This window comes from Arachis stenosperma, chromosome 6 (assembly GCF_014773155.1).
Source record: "Arachis stenosperma cultivar V10309 chromosome 6, arast.V10309.gnm1.PFL2, whole genome shotgun sequence".
Taxonomy (NCBI): domain Eukaryota; kingdom Viridiplantae; phylum Streptophyta; class Magnoliopsida; order Fabales; family Fabaceae; genus Arachis; species Arachis stenosperma.
The window spans coordinates 128,809,188-128,833,075 of NC_080382.1; the positions used below are offsets into that span (position 1 = coordinate 128,809,188).

Genomic DNA, 23,888 nt, shown 5'->3' on the forward strand with positions numbered 1-23,888 from the left:
ATTAAATTTAATATAATTATAGTAAATCTCTATAATTATAACAATTTATATCTGTTACATATATAGCAATTATATTATATATAATTATATATCTCCTCTTTTATATATACTTAGTAAGTATTTCTATTTATATAATCTACCTAATATATTAAAATTAGGTTTTTTCTCAACTAATGAGACTGAGGTGTGAATTCCTCATGAATTTATTTTTCCTCCAAAATGAATGCATTTAATGAATAATGCATAATTATACTAATTTAGAAAAATATATTTATTATAATTATATAAAATCCATATTTAATACATTATTAAACTACTTATCAATTATTAATCAAAAATATTTTTAATAATAATAATAATAATATACTTCTACTTAATATACTAAAATTGTATTTTTCTCTAACTAATTGAAGTAAAGTGTCAATTTTTCATAAATTCATTTTTCTTCTAAAATGAAAGCATTATTCTCTCTTCTAAATTTACTTTAGAAAAATATCTTTATTATATTTATATTACAATTAACATTTAATGAATAATGTATGATTATACTAATTTAGGAAAAATATATTTATTATAATTATATAAAATTAATATTTAATGCATTATCAACTAATGAAAACGAGGTATCAATTTTTTATGAATTTATTTTTTCTCCAAAATGAAAGTACTATTCTCTCTTCTAAATTTTTATTTTAGAAAATTAAAATTTCATGCTGAATATAGGTGGCAAGTTAAAAAAAAAATAAGCAAGTTTATAAAATCAAATCATATTTCTATAACATATATAAGAATGTATATTTTTATTATATAAAAATTAAATTTCTGCACTTCATAATGGACGTGGCATACTTCTTAATTAGCATGTTTCTTAATTTATTTTTTATAATTCATTGAATACAATTTATTACAGTAAATTAATTATATTAACTAATTGATTTGATTAGGTATTTAAATATCACACGATTTATTATAATTTATATCAATCAAATAATTGTAATTTATTATATCAATTATTTTAATTCATTAATTTATAAGGTACATAATTACATAGATGATTTGTTACTTATGCTAATTAAATATAATAAATACATATTAATAATTTAGTTAAAAAAATTATTGTCTCCTACATTTTCTTATTTATTTTTTTAATTTATTAAATCCAATCAATTATAATAAATTAATTATATCAACTAATTAATTCAATCAATTATTTTCTAATTTATTTTTTGAATTCAATAAATCAAATAAAATTAATTATACTAATTATTTGTATTGACTAATTGATTTGATTAATTCTTAAAAATATTTTTATTTAATTTATTTTATTTATTTAAATATAACTAATTAGTTATTTAATTTTATTAGAATAAATATCAAATTCTATTTCTAATATAAAAATACAAAATTTTATTCATTTCATTTTTATTTTACCACTATAAAAAACCATATATGCTAGAAGAAAATATCATTCATTTATCAATTACTCTTTCATTGGGTAACTTTTACGACAATTTTTTTTCTTCCTATGAGGCGTCGTCACAAGAAGGCAACTATCATGGACACAAATCAACACACACTCTTCAACTCCCATACTCATCATTCAGAGCAATATATGATATGTTATCCATTAATCATTTATAAACTATGGTATTATCATGTTTGCATAAATAAATAAAAAATCCGTAATTAAGCTTTAAGTCATTTACCTATTTGTGTGGTATATTGTAGTGTGAAATTACTTTTATTGAAGCGGATGTGATATAAAATTTGTAAAAAGAAAAAAAAAACTTACATTCAATTTATTTTATTGTAGTCTTCTATTCTTCTATTTTTTATTCATTTTATTTTCTTTTTAAATATCATATAATTTATTATAATTTATACAAATTAATTAGTTATAATTCATTATATCAGTTAGTTTAATTCATTAATTTATAATATACATGATAAAATAGATCATTTATTACTTATACGTTTATTTTTCTAAAATCTAAATCTGAATAATTATATTTTCAGTTTTTGTTATGAACAAAATATTATTAATAATGAATAATAATTAATCACTCATACTTTTAATCAAAGTGTTTGGTTAATTTTTATATTTATTAATATTAATTATTGATTATTTTTTCATAAATAAATTATATTATAATTTTATGTTAATTCATAATTGATTAATGATTAATGTTCATGAAGCTGTTACTCTAAATTTTATATTTTATAAATATTTTATTTAAATATAATTTTTTTTAACATAAAAATGTATTATTTTTAACAATATCATAATTTTATATTTTTTAATTATTCTAAATGAATATTTTATCAAATACTAATTAAAGTCATTCTTCCATTTGCTTTTACTAATCTATTTTCTAATTATTATATAAAATTAAAATCGTATTAATGAATTTAATATTAAAATTAATTTGACTTTTTATTATTTATAGTGTTTTTCAATCAATAATTTTATACTCTTTACTTTTTTTTCGGTTTCATTTTGAATTTTAATTTAGTACTTAAAGGTAGTGAAATTCCATTTATACGAAAATAAAGTTACAAAACGGTCCATAGGATAGAATAAGTAAAATAATATGATACCCACATTGCAATATCCAAATGAAACAACTTAGGATCTAAAATATTTATCTTTCTCTTTCTTGGCGTGTATTATATTATCTATTCTATCTATTCTATTATATAAAAATCGAATTTTTACCTTTAATGATAGAATCAATGTAGCATGCTTCTGCTTTATTTTGTTTAACTCATTAAAGTCAATTCATTATAATGAATTAATTATATCAACTAATTGATTTGAATAGATATTTAAGTATCACACAATTTAAAATTATGTATATTAATTATTTGATTTAATTTTTATGATATATAAATTTAAGAAATAAATTAAAATAAGATAATTTATTACTTATTTAAATTGAATACAACAAATATAAATTAATTTACTTAAAAATTTACTATTTTCTAATCTTCTATACATAAAAATGACAAAACAAAATTATAAAAAAAACTTTTCACTTTTGCTATTTTAATTTTATTTTCTTTGCTTTTTTTATGTATAATTTTATTTTATATTAACTTTGTTTATTTAATAATAAAATATACCATATTAATTCTATCATATAATAATATATTTTTCTCCTATATTAATGAAAGAATTTTAATAGTTATCAACTATATCTAATAGAATGATTGAGAAGTGAGAGAACTACGAGAAGTTAAACACAGGTTCAAAATATTGAAATAAAAAAAAAAGAAAACAGTGGATATATGATTAGAGAAAAATGTATAATAATGACAAAATATACTAAAACTGAATTTTTTCTCCAACTAATAAAAGTGAGGTGTTAATTCCTCATGAATTCATTTTTTCTCTAAAATGAAATCACTATTTTCTTTTCTAAATTTATTTTAGAAAAATATATTTATTATAATTATATTACAATTAACATTTAACGAATAATGCATGATTATACAAATTTAGAAAAATATTTTTATTATAATTATATAAAATCAATATTTAATACATTATCAACTAATAAAAGTGAGGTGTCAATTCCTCATGAATTCATTTTTCTTCCAAAATGAAAGTACTATTCTCTCTTCTAAATTTATTTTAGAAAAATATCTTTATTATAATTATATTATAATATTACAATTAGCATTTAATGAATAATGCATAATTATAATAATTTAGAAAAATAAAATAAAGTCCAGTAATTTATCTTCCGACTGCACAAGTGTATAGAATAACTTTTAAAAAGGAGTCATGTATAGTAAATACGGTCGATGATTGTAAAACTGTATACTAACATACATTGCTATAATATTATTTCAGGTATATATTTTGCAGGCATCAAAGAAAAGTGTTGAGTTATTTTTTAGTAGATTTAAATTATTTATTGTTTATTAGAGAATTTTATGCATTAGAATTCTCTAATAATTTATTATTTATCTTGAGCTAATTTTGATATGTTCTTACTTGACATTAAAACAACATATAAAAATTTGTTGGTGAGTCTAAATATTATTAAGTTATTTATGGTCACATTAAGTATATATATTTGATTTATTGAAGAAAGTAGATTACTAAAACCAATTAATAATTGTTTTAGAGTTAATATATTTAACACTAGCTTAAGAAAAAACAAATAATACATAACATGTTATATTTTTATTAATCAAATTATTATATTTAAATTAATCTTAACAAAATAATTTAAAATTATAATTTTAATCTTATCACGTGCATGGCACGGGTTAATACACTTGTAATACCTTATATGTGACCAAATATGTTTAAGAAAATTTATTAATTTAGTAATTTTTTTAATTACAAAAATTCTATTCCTAATATGACCTAGTAACTAAATTGATAGATTTTCGTAAACATATTTAGTCAACGTCTAATTGAACATGTTATGTGCCATATATGCTATCAATTAACATTTTACATCATTAATAGTTGACGAAAAATATGAATGAAGTAACTGAAGGACAGATATGATTAATTCGTAATCTTTAATAAGGGACTAATTTAATTAAAAAAATCTTTTAGAGATAAATTTAAAAAATACATTATTTTTAAAGACTAATTTGACTATTAACCCTATTTAATCATTTACTAAATACATTGCTGACCTCAGTAAGAGTTTACCGTTCAAAATTTTGTACAATGTAAGAGAGCCTAACTCAAATGCATATTGCATAAGTTGAAGTCTCAAGATTAGGATTTTTTCATATGTGAAACTCCTTTCAAGCCATTCGAAACCATTTATTTTTGAAAAATTAAATTTTTTAAATAAATTTTTTAAGTTATTTTTTAAAATTATTTTACATAAAATAAAATATTTTTTTATGGTAAAATATATTTACGCAAATTTTAAATACAATACTCTTTTACATAATTAATAATTTAAAAATTATTTTATTTCATGTGAGCAATTAAAAAAAAGATTAAATATAAATATAAATATTTATATATGTAGTCAAATTTTAAATAAAATACTCTACATAATCAATAATAATTTAAAAATAAAAAATATTTTATTTTATATATTAAAAAAATAAACTAACAAAATATTTAATTATAAAACTTTTTTAAAATTAATATTTATTTATTAAATTAAAATTAATATATAAAATAACATATTTTAGTACTTTTTTCTAAGTACTCTTAATAATAATAATTATTATTATGTATGAATTGTTGATCCTTTTTAAATAAAACAAATAATAATAATAATAATAATAATAATAATAATAATAATAATAATAATAATAATAATAATATTGAGAATACTTAAAAAAAATACTAAAAAATATGTTGAGTGACAAATTTATAATAAAATGGGTATAATACATTTTTATTTCTCTTTCTTGTAGAAATATTTTTACAAATTAAAATTAAAAAATTTAATATAACTTTATATATTAATAAACATATAAATTTATTTAATTTTTATATATTTATATTTATTATAATATTTTAAATTAAAAAATTATTTATTAAATATAATTATTATTAATTGTGTTTATTGATCATTATTTTTAGTTTAATTTATCAAAAATAAATGATAAAAATTTATTTAAAAATTATCTTTTAAAAATTAATTTAATAAACTATTTTTAAAACAAAACCTTTATCAAACTAGTTTATAGATTGCTTCGTCGTTTGCATTGCCCCACAAGGATTGAATCATATATAGTGCCATACATACTAAATTGACATCAATATCTTCGTTTTGAATTACTTCAAAGAGGTTTTAAATACAAATTGAATCAATGGGTAAAGCTACTAAAACGAAATTATTGGCTTCGATTTACTATGAACTTATTTTTACATATCCAGATCAAATTAAATAGATTCGATTTATCATTCAAATGTATACAATTCGAATTCAATCACTTTAATTTAGTACGTATTTGGCTAAATCAAATTTATTAAATTCGATTTATATAAAAATAGAAGTTGGGACATTCAAGTAGCCTTTTGTATTTTGAAAAATTTGCATAATATTAGAATGTTTTTAGTTTAATACAATAAATTATTCTATTATTTATTTAATTGTGTATCGCTGTGAAGAATAATGCTCCCCAACACTAATAAGTAATAACGAAAGTCACCAAAAAATATACTAAGTCACCAAAAAAAGTAATAACGAAGCATCTTGTGATTTGAAATTCGCAAAAGACGAAACTTATAAATTTAACAAGGTTCGTCCAAGGATAACGCAAATTTACTCCACCAAAAAAAATGAATTTTGGAATATAATTCAAGAATAATTTTTTTCTGGAAATAAGTTTTTTTTTATTCCAGAAAAAAATGTCTCAAGACTAAAGTCTAAAACTTCGAACAAAATAAAGAAACCTAACCAAAATAACTACAGCGAAAAAGCAATTATCCATATATTCCATACTAAGATCCAACATTATTATCACATGCACATTCCAATTCACAAATCAAAATCCTCAGCTTTGGACATAGTAGACAACCTGGAAGACTTGATTTGACGAGAGGTATTGTAACGAGACCCACTCTTGGACTGAGGCTTACGCCGTATAATAAAATTGTTCTTTACCGTAAACTCATCAATAGCTCCATTCTTTAACATTGAATTCTTGATCGCAAATTTCAGAAGTAGCATATTTTCGCTAGTGTGCGATGGTTGTAATGTTCTTGCTGATGGTAACAATGGCGGTGTTACTATTTTACGCAGTTGATGAGGATTTGGGTTAGAATTAGAATTAAGATAAAGATTTAGATTAGGGTTAGGATTAGGATTAGAATTCCATTGATAACTGCAGATGTAAGCTAAAGGTGCTTTGAATATTTTACATTCTTGAAAATGTGATGGTTGATTTATCAGCACACACTGTTGAAGAGGTAAGAAGGAAAATTGGTCGGCTGGTATAATGATTACTGGCGCATAAACAAAAATGGCAACTACCTCTGAGTTCATTCTTCTCCTTTCTATTTCTTTTTGAAGAGATGTTACTTAGTAGAATTGATGAGAATGCATGTAGATGTATATATATTATGTTAAATATTGTAAAATAGAGATGCTTTTGAGATAATTAATAATAAATCTTGGTATCCCATTTCTATGATACTAATTTTAAAAAGATGATATAATGCTTTTTAGTAGATTCTACAATTACTTGTTATTTATTTTAATTATAATTTATAGATTCTATAAATAAAATATACTAGAAAGCAACTAGTTTTTAAACTTTTAATTTATTTAACTCATTAGAAATTTAATTTTTTAGTTTCCATTCCAACACAAAACTTCTACCGTGTTTGACAAATTTATAATAGTAAAAATAAAAGTACTAAAGAAATTAAAAAAAATACTTTTTTGAGAAACTGCAATTTACATTTTTTTTAAAAGATTTTTTTAAAAAAATATTTTTCATATAATAAATAAACAAAAAAATACTTTTATATTATTATATGCAAACATAATTGATAGATAAAAAGATTCTTTTACATGAGATATCCAAACATAAAATTACTTTTACTTTTTTATAAGATCTTTTAAAAAAAGATAACTCAAAAAAAGATTTTTTTTTTAAATTCACCCAAATAAGTTCTAAGTATGCTTACAACAGTTATTACTTAAATTCAATGATAAAAGTACATTTAAATATTTTTAATATTTCTTAAGCAAACTGCAGGAGCAAGACGAAGTGAAGAAGTGGTGGGTTTTTTCGGCTAATGGGCTTGTTTAGACATCATTTTAAAAAAATACTTTTTTAATAATTTTTTTAAAAGATTTTTTATAAAAATAAGTGATTTTATATTTAAATATTTTATGTTAAAAAAATTTTTATTTATCAATTATATTTAGATAAAATAAGATAAATATATTTATTTATTTATTTATTATGTAAAAAATATTTTTTTTAAAAAAATATCGTTTAAAAAAATATATAAATTGTAGTTTTTTTAAAAAATATTTTTTTATTATTAAAAATTTATCAAATACACTAAAAAATAAAAAATACATTAAAAAAATATTTTTTATTAATTTAATGACGCTAAAACAAATATAATGTCTAGCTAGAATGAAATCTTCTCTAGGTATAAAATAAAACTGAAATTTCTAGGTAACGTCTACCCTTTGAATGGACTAATAGTATGACGACAAAAATACCATTAAATATATTTTAACATCATGTTAAAAAAAACGAACAAGTATATAAAAAAATAAAAATTTCATGGAAGATAAGTACAAGAGAGATATGTTGGCAAGCGTATGCAGACCTAACCCAACCCGTTGTTGTGAATTGTGATTTGTGATGTCCTGTTCTGAATAAAATATTCTCCTCCGCTGTTTGTAGTGTTAACTGTTATGTGCTTCTAAGTTTTAAAATATCGGGGTTCCCATGCATGGCAATGGCATGTCCTACTGATTCAGTGGATAATTGTTGGAATATAATGCCATGCCATTTCCATTGCATTCACGTGCTCTTTTCAGAAATTATGGTAGGCACGCATGCAGTAGATTATATTTTGGGTTTTGAGACAAGGCAAATTGTCTAGTGCCTTTCGTTTTAGCGTTGAATTTGTCAAACTTGTTTTTTAGATAAGTATTAAATATTTAAAAATTATTTATTTTTATATTTTTAATTAAATATTAATTTTATGGTTTTATTATATATTTAAGTGTTGTTATAAATTAAATTTAACAAAATTTATACTCACATAATATGTATGTGAATTATAATTTTTTTGTATTTTTTTTATTTGCACATTTCTTTTTCGTTATTTTTTTATTATTGTTAAAGTTTTTTTTATTTCTTCTCCTCTTTTTTCTAATAATTTTTGCAGTTAATTTTTTTTCATGGAAATAAGATAAGTGATACATCTCAATATTATAATTTTTATTTTTTAAGACGGTATAAAATATAAAATCAAATAATCTAATTTTTACATTCTAAATTAAAATTGTTCTACATTTGAGATTAACTTCTCAACCGTCTACAATTTAAAAAAAAAATATCATTGTTAATTTAATATAAAAAGGTGAGTTTTTACAATTTTTTTTAATTTTTTTCTCTTTATCTTGTTTTTATTCTAGCTAAAAGAATGAAATAAAAAAATTATAAACAAATGAAAAAAAATGATGATAATGATGATGAAGGAAGAGAGTATTTTCAATCATGTAGAATTTATCATAAAAATAACAACAAATTTTTTTAACAGTAACATAGTAAATTTTTTAACCGTAATACAGATTACTACAAGAATTTGACAAATTAGCGACGAATTTTTGCGAGAAATATGTTTTGTTACTAATCCGTCACTAACTTGCGAGGAATTAGTGACGCACTAACGACAAAATTAATGAGTGGTCACAAAAAACCCGAACTTGAGAAAAATGACTGATTAGCGAGAGATTTACGAGTAAGTTTGTTTCTCGCAGATTGACTTTTGTGGCTAAAAAAAGAGCGGGGAAAATGTCCTCGCTAATTTGTCACAAATTAATTAGCGAGTGACAATGTTCTAGCAAATCAGTCACTTAGGGGTTCAATCGAATAAAATTAAAGTAACGAGTGATATTATTGTCACTATTCCGTCGCAAGTATTTGATATACAATTAGCGAGAAACAATTCACACACTAGTTCGTCGCTAAATAAACTTTGTGCGAAATGGCTAATTAGTGAGGAACAACGTTCATAGCTAATCTGTCACGAAGAATTGAAATGCATTTTGCGATGGATAATTTCTTAGCTAATTTGTCACCAAAGGTTTTATTTTTTAGCGAGCAACTAGTTTCTCGCTAATTTGTCGTATAATATTGTAAACTTCAAAATAAGAGTAGCGACAGAAAACAGTCGTCGCTAACTCGTCGCAACAGATAAATCATTTAGCTAGGGAACTATTCCTCGCTAATTAGTCGTTAAAGTGGAAATACGGATATTGAGCGCCTAGGACATAAGTAGTGAGAAATTTGCGACCGTTTAATAACTGACACAGTTCGTTCGCTGATTTCAAGTCGCTGATTAGCGGGCGAAATACATTTGTCGCTAAGTTGTCGCAAGTTTAATTTAGCAAGCGACTTGGCAACTGCAATCTTGTCGCAAAGTAAAAGCTATATCCTACCTATTTTGTAGCAAATTACTCGCTAATCTCGTTGGAAATCCGTCGTAGAGTTATAACAAATCCAAAACTGATCGAGAAAATTTTATAAGTAACTAGTCGCAATTGAGTCACTAATCAAAAGCTTATTTAGTGAGGAATTAGCGACCGTTTAATAACTGATATACTTTTCTCGCTTATTTCATGTTGTTACTAATTTGTCAGAAAAAATATTAGTCCCATGTTGCTACTAATCACTAACCACTATATAAATCCATGGAAAATTCATGAAAAAAATCATTAAAAAAGTAATACAAATTATTTAAATATAAGATCATTGATATTTACATAAATATTTTCATATTTTTTTAAAAATCTTATCTACCTCATAAAAGATTTTTTTAAATTTAAATTCTTTTTAAAAAAAATCAAAATAAAAATTTGAAAACAAAAGAAAAAAAAGTAATTCAAAAAACAAAAAGCATTTAATTTCAAAAATTTAAAGGTACCTATAATAAGATTTAGATACCTATGCATACGAATAAATTTATATATATATAAAATTAAATTTAATAAATAATACTAACAAACTTGATTTACACATATAATCAAACTTTACAAATAACATATTCAAATTTATAATCATAACACACATATACAAATATACAAATGTACACTTGCTATTATAGTTGTAAAAATCGAACCGGACCGGTCAGTTCGACTAGAAAATCGGTGAACCGAACTCTAATTCAGTTCGATTTACTCTTTGGACCGTTTAAGGAAGAAAACCGGTATGAACCGGCAAGAATCGGATCAAACCGGCAAGAACCGGTGCAAACCGATCTGCGTGAAAAACCTTTTAAAATGTCTCTGCCACACTTGCTATCATAGTTGTAAAAATCGAACCGGACCGGCCGGTTCGACTAGAAAATCAGTGAACCAGACTCTAATTCGGTTCGATTTACTCTTTGGGCCATTTAAGGAAGAAAATCGGTATGAACCGGTAAGAATCGGATCAAACCGGCAAGAACCGGTGCAAACCGGTCTGAGTGAAAAACTTTTAAAATGTCTCCGCCAAGTCTCGAACCAAGAACCTTGGAGCAAAAATAACCATTACTTGCCACCCGGCCATTTGCTTCTAATTACTATATTTAACAAATACTAATTATATAGTATACAAAAATGTCTAATTTAATTTAATTTTTGTTTTTTCTATTTTTCAAATTAATTATATTTTAATTATATACTATTATTAATATAAATATAAATTTCACTAAAATTCTATCACTAGCTTTTAGTTTTCAATATTATTGCCGAATTTGTCTTAAATCTCTAAAAAATTTAGGATTTGTTTGATTTATGTTTTTATTTTTAATATTTTTTGTATTTTGAAGTTTGTAAAAAAAATAATAAAAATAATAAAATTTTATTTTCTATTTTTACCTGCTATTTTTATTTTTTTCTTTGCAAAATCTAAAAAATAAAAATACTAAAAATAAAAATAAAAAATAAAAACCAAAATCAAATGTATCATTAGTAGTAGAAAATAAAAGGTAAATAGTATTACATGTATGAGGGCACTCCACCCCTCTCTTTTCCTCTGAAAATTCAAATTGGAGAACCCTAGTGCCAAACCTCCTTTGAATGCAATCGCAGCAGCCCACCATCCCTCTTCGGTCATCGTCGAACTCTTCTCCTCCAGGGATAGACCGTGGGTGCCACATCGCGCGTGGAAGCTTTGTTCGGCGGTTCAGCCCTATTCGATTCGTTCCTCCTGTTGTTGCTGTCGTCGAAAGCTCTCTCTCTCTCTCTCTCTCTCTCTCTCTCTCTCTCTCTCTCTCTCTCTCTCTCTCTCTCTCTCTCTCTCTCTCTCTCTCTCTCTCTCTCTCTCTCTCTCTCTCTCTCTCTCTCTCTCTCTCTCTCTCTCTCTCTCTCTCTCTCTCTCTTCGCCGGCAGTACCCATTGTAACATCCTTCATTTTTTGAAAATCTAAATATGAATAGATTGTGATTTTATTTTATTAAATTTAAACTTTATAATTTTAGAAATTATTTTATTAGAAATAATTGAATAGATTCGGAGATAACTTCATTTTTAAATCAAATAAGATTCTTAAGTAATTTTATCATAATGAAACATTTTGCATAATTTTAGTGATTGAAAAATAAGTAAGAATTGTATAGTTTAATTTAAGTGATTTCTATTATGAATAAGTTATGACTTATTATTAATTTGAACTCCTTATTTTGTAAACTAATCTATTAAAAGTAATCAAATTAGTTTTATTAATATTTGGGGTTAAGATAATTAATATTCTTGTGTAAATTTTTATAATTGGTTATTTGAAATTAAAACTCAGCAATAAAAGCATTATATAATTTAATTTAAAAAATTTGTATTATGATTAAATTACGATTAATTTTATTAAATTGAGCTCTTAGAGATTAATTTATTGGGAATGATTAAATTAATTTTTATAAATATTTTGAGTTTAAGTTAACTAACGTGTATGTACAATTTTTATTATAATTAGTTGTTTTATACAAATTGAAATTAAAATCTTGGTAATAGAGAGATTATGAAAGATTATGACATATAATCTGAATAATTGATGATATTTTCGTATTTAAACTGTATTTTATAAAATATGATTAGTATGTTTACTTTATGATTTAAATTAAAGATAATTTGAATTCATTGATATATTGATAAATAAAATCTTACGTATTTTAAAAATAATCTTTATAGTATTATATTTAATTTTTGAATTATTATTTTATCTTAAATATCTTATAAAATTATTATATTACTAATACATATTTTATCCTAACCTTAAAGTTCCAAATAAAATCCTAATTTCATTAATTCCTAAATCAAAACAAGCAAAACATACACATAGAAGGGGAAGAAAAGAAACGGGGGAAACAGAGAGGGGGAAACGGGAAGAAGAGGAAGGAGAAGAGAGGGACGGGATGTAAGGGAAGGCGCCGGAAAGGCCGTCGTCGCCGTCGCCGTCAGGTGAAGGTGGAGGAGTGACTGAGAGAGAGTAGGATGTAAGGAAGGAGAAGAGAGATTGAGAGAGGGAGACGGAGAGCAAGGAAGGGGAGGAAGGCTACTCCCGTCATCACCGCCGATTCTGCCTAGACCGCCGCCGTCGCCATTGAGGGAGTCACTGCCTCCGAATCCTAACCATCGCTGCGGTCAGAAGAACGAACCTGGAAGGAGAAGGACGAGGTTTGTTCTCGCACTGTCCTTCTCCGCCGCCGCCACTGCCGTCGATTGGGGTCACACCGTTGCTGTTGCGCCCTGTTTTCTTTGATAGAGCCACTGTTGAGAGTCTGCCGTCAGAGAAGCATCGTCGGCGTTGCTGCTGTGAACTATTTCAGCTACTGCCCTGGTATTGCTCGGTCACCACCACCTCCTTCGTCCTTGTCTCTGAATTCTGTACCATTCATGACCTATTTTGATTATTGTTATTCTTTCTTGCCGCTTCTGCCTCCGTCGATCGAACAGAATATGAGAAGGGAGAGGAGTTGTGTTCTTTTGCTGTCGTCGTCGTTGCCGAAACCAGGACAAATTTACCGGTAACTCTGTTGTTTCCATTCTTGAATTTGCGCTACTTCCATTTTGTTCCTTAGTCTTTTTCTGTTCTGGTAAGGAAAACCCATGTCTCTATTTAACACTCCTGCTCTGCCTTCTCTGTTTGCTGATGGAACTATCATAGGAGATAGTGTTGATGATAATAAAGAATTGTTAGAGTTACTGCTGCTGCTGCTAGTTTGGTTCGAGTCTGTTGCTGCTACAAACTAAAACAAAAGAGGGGTTTGCTGCTCTTAATTATCAAATTTTGGCTAATCGAGGTAGGGGGTTTAATTTAAACGGTTTTAATTTAAGAATGCTGACAAAGTTTATTGGATAACTGTAAATAGGTATAATAGTTGTGAGTGATTGATTGATTATATGAATGTTGAATTGTGGCTGAGATTGTGATTGGAATGATTGAGATTTTGGTTGGAACTTTGATTGAATTCGTTGATTTTGTGAAATTGATCATGCGTGGTTTATGAATTGTTTGATGAGAGATTGTTGTGAATTATGTATTTTGATGGATTAAATTGAAATTTTTATTAATTGTTATTAAACTGGTTATATGATTATTGTAATGGACTTAGTTGGTGATTGATTGGAGTTGGGTTTAGAGAATATTTGGAGGAATGAATCTTGAAATGTTGAATTGATTGCTGAGAATCTGAGTTTTGAAATTAAATGGAAACTTTGGAAGTAAATCAGATATTCAACAGTAATCAAAATGATAAGAGAGTAAAAGCTAAGTAAACTAGGATGAAATTCGTTGTTGGAATTTAATTTTGAGAAGTTTGAATTAGCTGGAGAATTAGTTGTGATTTTCAAAGTTAAACTGAAAAATCTTATTTCCTGCATTATCTTTAAATGAAATCGGTAACTTTGAAAAGCTATAACTAACTCTATGATGATCGGAATTGCGTGAGGCCAAGTATGGATTAAGCTTGGGAATATAAGGAGCTGGACTAGGGAATTTAAGACTTTTTTGTTAAGTATATGATTTATGGTGAATTTTTGAGTTATGGTTTTTGAATCTGATTTTTACTGCAGAATTTTTAGAACAGCAGTAACTTGTTGGCTCTGCTGTGTGTGTTTCAAATTGAATTTTGAAATGGAACCAATTTTTAATGAAACTTTAGTCCTATTATTTTAATGCCGTAAAATTTCAGAATGGTTGGACTTGTAGTTTTAAGGATATGACTTTTTGAAAGATGATGCATTATGCAGTAAAAGCCAGATTCTGTTTTCTTAAATCAGTAACTTTGAGAGTTTATAACTTTGGATTCTGGATAGTTATTGAGATGGAACTAATTGGAGGTGAAATTTAAGTATGTTTAGCATATGTGATTTAAATTTCAGGGCTGTCAATGTTTTAATGAGTAAGTTATGGGATTTGGAAGAGGATATGTTCATTAACTTTTAAAACAGAATTCTGCAGAAAATTACTCAACTTCTAAGTTATATAACTCCTTCATTAAAAACGATATTGATCTGGAACCAATTGGAAAAGAAACCTGGATGAGTGAAGTTGAACCACATTAATTTTTAAGGTCATTGGATTTAACTTGGATTTTATATTGAATTTTGAATATCACATGCTGCTGCTGTTTTCTGATTTTAAGACACTGCAGAGCAGTCACGGTTTTGCTTCTATTCCCAAAGCTAGAGTAAGCAAAAAATTATAATTTTTCATTTAATAGAAAGCTTAATCCGAGACGGTCATATGGATATAAAGTTTGTGCAATTCTGAATTCATTTGATATTTTAAAAACAAAATTGAAATTAGGCTGCCAATGTTGTTTTGGTAACTACCCTGGGTATAGGGTTTAAAAATTGATTTTTACACTATCATCAAGTATTTTGAGAATATATTGTTGTGGTACTTGCTGATAAAAGGTTGGTGAAATATTGAGAAAGAGTGAACCCGTATGGGTGGCTAAGTTCTATTTTTAGACGAGGTTATGTTCGAATTTTTATAAAAGTATAAGGTTGTAATTAAAACGAATAATTAAGACTTGTTTAAAGACGATAACTTTGCTGATTCTTTTTAGAAAAGATTATTTGGTTTATGAGGTTGTTGGCAAGAGCGTGGAAAGAAGGTTAACATCCTCTACTGATTTAGTTGGTTGAACTTGCACAAATTACTACTGTAGAGTGATGTTATTGAACCTGTTTTCTGATGCAATATCTTTTAATGGGAATCAATTGTTTGATTTTTGGTCAGTGTTAAATAGTCAATTATTTTACTCTCTTTTTTCAACGTCTCTTATCAATTATTCAGCTATTTGCTAGCTCATGCTATTTTCGACTCACCCTGTTCTCTTCTGTTGAGAGAAGCTAAAAATGAATCCTGTTTGTGTTTCTTGGTAAAGTTTCTACTTTAATTTCTCATCTTGCTTTCTTCTATTTGATTCTGTTGTTTATCTTGATTAATTTCTTTTGCGTGCAAACAAGAATCACATGATGTTGTGTAGTATAGTGCAGTGCCTTTGATTTTGACTGTTGTTGGATTCTTTATAATTATTAAAGTTCTTTTCTTTTCTTTTTTGTTGAATTTCTTACTACTTCTTTGGTGATCATCTTCTATGAATCCATTTATGGAATTTTGGGTTAGTTTGGCTTATAGTTCTATGACCTCATGTATGGACACAATTTTCCATTTTTCTATTGATTTGTGTTGCTTTTCTGTAATCTGCAGAATTGATGAGGTAATCAATACTCAATTGATGGTTTCTCAGTAAATTTTTTCCAAAAATGGATCAAGCATTTTCTCCATATTTCAGCTGGAAACAAAGAGGTTGTTATGGCTTATTGGCATTACATTTGCAGTATGTAAATTAAATTATTAGTTTTATTATAGAATTGTAATTTTTTTAATTATAATTATAGCATGTAAATAATTTATGTAAATCAATAAAAAAATCAATTCTTTTTATACTTTCTTATTTTCTCCCTTCAAAAGCGTGGTTATGTCTCCTATTGGCACGCTTTCGAAGCGTAGTTAACACTAACTCAATTGGCACGTTTCTAAAAAAGCGTGGTGAAAAGATATCGCTACACTTTTTGCATATTTGGAATGCTTTAAAAGCATAGCAAAAGCCAAATTTTTTTGTAGTGTGAGATACTTATCGATTTGTTACTAGTTTAAAAGGAATTTGCGATGACATTTTGCGATAGTATTACAACTAATTGAATACAGATTATTTCCTAGCAAATTAGCGACTATTTCATAACTCTACTTTCTCATTTCGAATAGCTTTGGTTTAGCGACAAAATTTCTATAAATTTGATTAAGGATTTTTAAAGATTAGCTATAGATTTGCTACAAAATGTGACAGATTTGCGATCATATTAGCGGACAACTTGCGACGAGTTAGCTTTGGAAAAATTCCTCTCGAATTAGCGTCAACTAATCATTCCATTTTGTCTACGAAGTTAGCTTGCATTTAGCGATGAGTCTGCTGCAGTAAAGTTTGTCGCTAATTAGCGACTACCGTTTAGTCAATTTCTTTTATGGAATTAGCTTTTACTTTAGTGATGGATTTGCGACTATCTATTCGGTAGCTAAAAAATCTTTCGATGAATTAGCGACTGTTGTATTTGCCTCACTGATTTGCGACTTGTAATCAGTGAGGAAAGCATTAGTTGCTAGGCAGTAGCTAATCCGTCACAAATTATATTTTACGTCAAATAAGCGACGATTTTACGACTCTTTTTGTGGTAGCTAATCGGCCATATTCTTGTAGTTTAAATATTACTTTTAGTGTTTATATGCATGTAAATTATATGTTTTAATAAATACAAATTAAATAATTTAAAAAATAATTAACATTACTACAAAAAATTTAGTTGTAGGATTAATTTTATTAATTATTGTAAAAATTATTACAAAATATGAATTAAATAGTTAAGATGACATTAATATTGTTAAAGAGATTTTAATTGTATGGATTATATTACTAATTATTGTGAAAATTTTTACAAAAAATATTAAAATTGAAAAAAAAAGTATATAATTGAGTTTATAATAAAATGATATTTATTATAATATATACTTATATGACAAAATTATAAATAATTTACGTGTTATTATTTGAATGCAAAATAATTTTAGTAACAATTTTTATAAAATATAATTAAAGAGATAGATAGAATAGATAGATAGATTGATTTTGGGCTTTGGCATGTTTGATGACAATTGTTAGAATAAATGACCATTTGTACCTATGAGAGATGAAAACGCTGACATTTGTACTCATGATAGCTCAAAATTAAACTTATACCCATGAGAGATGCTCTCCGTGTGACAAAAGTGCCCTGGTTTGGATCTGAGCTTGGTTCGTGGCTTTCCGAACCTACGTGGCACTCCCATCCCCCTATCCCCAAAGTCATATCTGACGTGGATGTGAACGTTGATTATCAAAAGGGAAAAAATGAAAACGCAGGAAATCAAAACCCTAGGTAGTTTCCCTCCCCCCAATACAAACCATGATCCAAAAAATCGATGCTTGTTGAATCTCATTGAGTGTGACGTGCACCCACGGTGATAAAGAATTAGGTCGTACCTCCCGCAATGTCTTTCTGCAGTCGCAGTTCTTTTTCAAGTTCGAAGAAGATGAAGGCGAAGAAGCTGGATGGCAGATGCTTCTGTGGCAGAGAGTTTGCGTTGATGGAGTCTGGCACCGCTACGAACCCTAATCGATGGTTCATCGGATTTTCTTTATGGGTGGTAATGGGCAGACGCTGTTGGAGTTCAGGTGAGAAAGTTTTCTTTGCATTTAAGTTGACAAATCGGTGCATTTGTTTTGTTTTGTTAGACAAGAGATTGCAAATACTTTGTATGGGTTGATGAAATCGAAGAAGGATGGGAGGGCATAGCAAGATGTTTGGCCAAAAGACAGTCAGAGAGTTCTTATCCAAGGCATGATGATTAGTTCACTGTCACTGAACCTGGAGAAAATCAGCAAGCATCGTCAATCCTGACGAGAGGGATAGACAAATTTAGGGCTGAAATTAGGGGTGAAATTAGGGAAATTAGAGTATTACTTTTATGGATTGCACTGGGGGTTGCATTTTGTTTGATGTGTGAGATGTATTTCTTTATGAAAATGTAAAATTTGTATGGAATTGGGGTCTTTGTAAATCACGAGAGAGTGAATGTATTTCCTGATTTTGACATAGACACTTTGATGCTGTTGCTGCTTTGTAAGTTTCATTTGATAAATTTTATTGCTAGTTAGTTGGATATACACATGAAGCTATGTTTTCTACTTAAAGAATCGTAATTAAGCTCAATCTGTGACATAGAGACCTGATGGTTGTGATAATGAAGTATAAAACCAGGCATAGTAGGTGCTGTTCGATTAATGATAATCTTGTTTCATAACAGAGTGGAAAACAGTTATACATAGATTTTGCAACTTAAAGCATAACCTAAAAACCAGAAAACCTAAATCAACAAGTAGACTGACCATGAAAATGCATAACCAAAAAACACAGTTGATTACAGTAAAAGTAGCATTTCACAATCAGAACAACCAAAATAGCGCTGTTGCTTAGTCCAAAATAGTGAAATAAATCAACCTGTTTCCAACTATAAGTAGTGTATCAGCAATGTTGATTACATCAAAATAGCAAAAAACATTTAAAAGACAGTCTATGACATTGGTGTTGAGTTAGTGCTCCCGCTCGGGATTCTATTTTTGGCTTCACTTGATGCACCTCTCCTGCCTCGACCTCTTCCTTCACCCCTGTCTCTAACAGCTGTGCCTCGGCCTCTAGAAATACCTTCCACACCAGTTGTCGGCATGAACTGCACGAATCTTGTGGTTGTCCCTGCACTAACACCTTGCAGTGGATTTGGGATTGTTTGAGAGTTGTGTGTGGAAGAGGTTATGGTTGGATTCTTGGGAGATGGTGCAGATGCTTGTGGGGTATGTGCAGATGGGGGGTCGCTTGACACTTCTCCTTTTAGGTTGTTTCTTGGCTGGTCCAGTGGGTGTTGTAATCTGGGGTTGTGTGGATGCTGGTGGTGGCATTGGGGGTGGTTGCTGGATTCCAAAGAGAAATCAGTGTAATAGTATGAGTCATTAAACAAGTGTAATTAAGGAAATGAATAAAGCATTGAACTAACCCGTGCAATCTGGGCTGTTGTGGAACCGTTTTCTACTTCAGTTGCTGCTGCTTCAGCCTCTGCAGCTTCTAATGTCTCCTCATAGTACATTTCAGCCAATATATCTTCATCCTCATCACTTGCAGGGATTTGGGGTGCAGCACTCCCTTCATCCATTGCTTCCTTTCTCTTCTTACAGCTTCGCTTGTTGTGACCAGCCTACGTAAAACAGGTACTAGTTAAATTGGTACACATGAAGTTAAACATCGAATGATAATATATTGAACACACCTGGAGGTAGTATTTGCATACGATGGTGCCAATCCTCTGTCGTTCCTTTTTCCACTCCCTTTTGATAATCAACGTTCACATCCACGTCAGATATGGCTTTTTGGGGGGGGGGGGGGAGGGTGGGAGTGCAACGTAGGTTCGGAAAACCACAAACCAAGCTCAGATCTATGTCAGGGTACTTTTGTCACACGGAGAGTATCTCTCATGGGTATAAGTTTAGTTTCGAGTTATCATGGGTACAAATGTCGGCATTTTCATCTCTCATGGATACAAATGGTCATTTATTCACAATTGTTATATGGCTATGATGGTGGCACATGCTAGTCCACCGACCCACGTCTTGTTATTTTTTTTTTTAATTAAGAGTAATTCTTGAACTCAATATTTTTAGGTTAAAATAAAGAAATTATGTTATTTGAGATATAATTTGTTAATTCACGTCTTATTATTTTTTATGTTTATTATTTGCAATTTACATCTAAAAGTTTATATTTTCTAAAATGATGCTTTAAAACAATATGTTAAATTCAGAAAATTGTAGAAAATAGAAATTTTTTAAAAATAATTATTATATTAAAAAAAAAAATAAAAACACAATAAAAAAAAGATGATGTAAACAAATAAAGAAAAAAATTTGAAGTTGTCATGAAAAATAGTTTTTAAAAAAATGAAAATGCATCGGTGTAAACTGTAAAGCGCGAGTATAAAAATAAAGCGTGCACATATTTTTCTTTCTTAATGTCACTTTTATTTAGTAAACTAAAATAAAATAGTGAAATTTTAACTTGTTTAAGAAAATTAAAAAATGAAAACTATTTTCATAAATCAAATAGTTCCTAATCTTCTTTGAGGTATTTACTTTACCCGACTAGGTTAGATAAGACAAATCTAATAAAACCACGTGATTGTGGCCAAATAGCTCATTAGTCCCTAATGATGAAGAGATCAGTTCAATTTCAGAAAATAATCCGTGTTTATTCAGTCACTATATTCTTAATTTGTGATTAAGAGTTTGTTAGTTTTTTCCTGACTTAAACAGTTAAACTGATTAAAAAAACTGAATAATTATTCAAATTGATCTTCAAAAATTTTAAAAATAGATATTTTAGTCCCTAAAAGAATTAATACACAAAAATATTTTTAAAATTTTATTTTGACACTTCATTTTTTGGTGAGTAATTACCCAAATCAATACTTAAGGATTCTAAAAATAGACATTTTAATCTTTAAAAAAAATCAATACATAGATTAATTTCCAACGTTTTTTTCCGTTAGACATAACAGTCTCTTGTCTTTTTTTCTGATGTGATTCACTAAATTTTTTAAGTATTTATTAAAAAAATATTAGTAAATATTATAATCAAATTAACTTTTAAGATTAAGTTAAACCTATTTAATTTCTAATATGATATTTTTTCAAAAAAAATATTATTGAATAAAAAGATAAAAAGAATTATTTTTGCATAAACAATATATATATATAGTTACTTAATAATAATAATAATAATAATAATAATAATAACAATAATAATAATATGCAATAAAGTTATTAGAGATTATTCTACAAGAAATTTAAAGTTCAAATTATTTGATATTTTTGTCTTAATATAACTTAGTTTGGTGTGATAGCTAAAAATTAAGTATCAAAATTATTTTTCTATTTTTACGTGAATCTCAACTTGATCACCAAATTATTAATTAACTCAAAAAATTAACTGAATTTTTATTTTATAATTAGACTAATTTACCATACATATCTATGTGAGACACATATATAAAAGCTATTAAGTCTGATAAAAAATGTTAAAAATTAATCTATATATTAATTTTTTTAAAAACTAAAATGTCTGCTTTTAAATTTTTAAAAACTGAATTAGATAATTATTCTGCCAAAAAATAAAATAAAAATTAATTTATCTGTTAGAATAAAATTTTAAAAATATTTTTATGTATTAATTTTTTAAAAAATTAAAAATTTTAAAATTTTAAAATTTTTTTAAACTTATTTAAATAATTACTCAAAATTTAAACCAAATCCAATCCAATAAACATAAGACCAAATCGCAGACACAAGAAGCAGCTTTGGATATATATCTTGCTTCCACATCGTAGGTTGGCCATTTTGAGATGTTAAAAACAAGTAGGAATTTCGACAAAAAATTTATGATATTTTAGACTGTGTTTATTTATAAAGATAAAATATTAAAATAGAGATATAAAGACACAAAATTATATTTATTAAAGAAGATATTAACAAAAATAATGTCTAAAAATATTGAAAAGACACAAAAATACTAATAAAAAATATAATTTATTTTTTATTTTTTTGTTATTATTTTGTTAATTTTATTTTTTATTATTATATTTTTCATTTTAAATTTATTAAATAAAAAAATAAAAATAAATTAAATATTTATAATTAATTTTAATTTATTATTAAATAAGATACAAGAATACAAAATTTTGTATTTCTAATTTTTATGTTTTATTTTCAGTTCTTCGAAACAAACACGACCTTAGATACTTCACTCTGAACACTTATCATAGATGGAAGTTTTTGTGTGATTAATGGGGATTGAGATTTGAGACACATAAGGAGCTACATGCATACATGTACACAGGAGAAGAGGTGGGCTAAGGGAGGTTTGTAGTTTGGTTCGTTTTAAATTTGGTTTGGTTCAATTTATTTTATTAAACAAGGTAGGTTTTAGATTTTTGTAAAATCTATTAATTAAAAAAGTTAGGTTATAGACTTAAAAAAAATTATGAAACTTATTGGATCGACTCGCTAAAATATATTTTATTTTTGTAGAAATAAATCATTCTTAATTTAAATTTTTAACAATTCACTTATATTAACATAAAACAAAACTAAAAAAAATAAATAGCTAATACTAATTAATATCGTAGTTTTTTGTTGAAAGAAAAAATTTATAAATTATAAATATGGTTATAATACACTAAAAATTGATATATAAATGAATTTTTTTTATAAATTATGAATTATAAATTTTAAAATTTATTTAATTTTAATTTATATTTTTTAAGTTTATTATTTTTTGAATTCTAATTCACAAAATCGGTTTTTTAAAATAGACTCGTTGGCTTATCGAGCTTTAAACAGGCCGGACTTGAGCCTATGGGTGTTTACAGTGCGATTTGGGTTGGTTTTGAGTAAAAAACTCATTCGATCCGACCACTAATTTTACTTGAGACGCGGTTTGGATTGGATTGGGTTTGCGATTTTATAAATTAAAAAAAATATACATAACAAGTCTCAACATCGAATTTTAGATAACCAACAATGACATAACAAGTCTTAACAATATCTTAAAAAACCAATAATAATATAATAATAGAAATAAAATTATAGGTTAGTTAAAATAAATAAATAAATTTTATTTTTAACATAAAATATTTATTAAATAATAATAATATATAAATAATATAAAAATATATAACAATTGAACATATTATAAGTAAAATTATAAATATACTAATAAAATAATAATATTATAGTACATTATGCAGTTTGGATTGGATTAGATCGGTTTTGTAAAATAATTCTGAAATTTGATCCGATTCATGCGGTTTGACAAAATAGAAAGTAAACTCCGTTAAATTAGTAAATAATTAGTCAATAAATTAATTTTTAATAAAAAATAAAAAATGTGAATATTATATTAAATTATGATAGAACTCATCAAAACGAAAATTTTGACACTAATTTCAAAGAATTCGGCCCAAATTAGACTGAACGGGTCGAATCGGTTGAACTGGACTCAAACCGAGCCCAT

The 23,888-nt window shown here is 26.3% G+C and overlaps 1 long non-coding RNA gene across 1 annotated transcript; it reads left to right on the forward strand.

Moving 5' to 3' along the window:
• Positions 1-12,988: 12,988 nt before the first annotated feature.
• LOC130936039 (uncharacterized) lies at positions 12,989-16,623 on the forward strand. The gene is made up of 4 exons (XR_009068034.1): positions 12,989-13,503; positions 13,620-13,690; positions 13,831-13,966; positions 16,387-16,623. It is a non-coding gene; the product is annotated as an uncharacterized LOC130936039 (long non-coding RNA).
• The last annotated feature ends 7,265 nt before the right edge of the window (positions 16,624-23,888 follow it).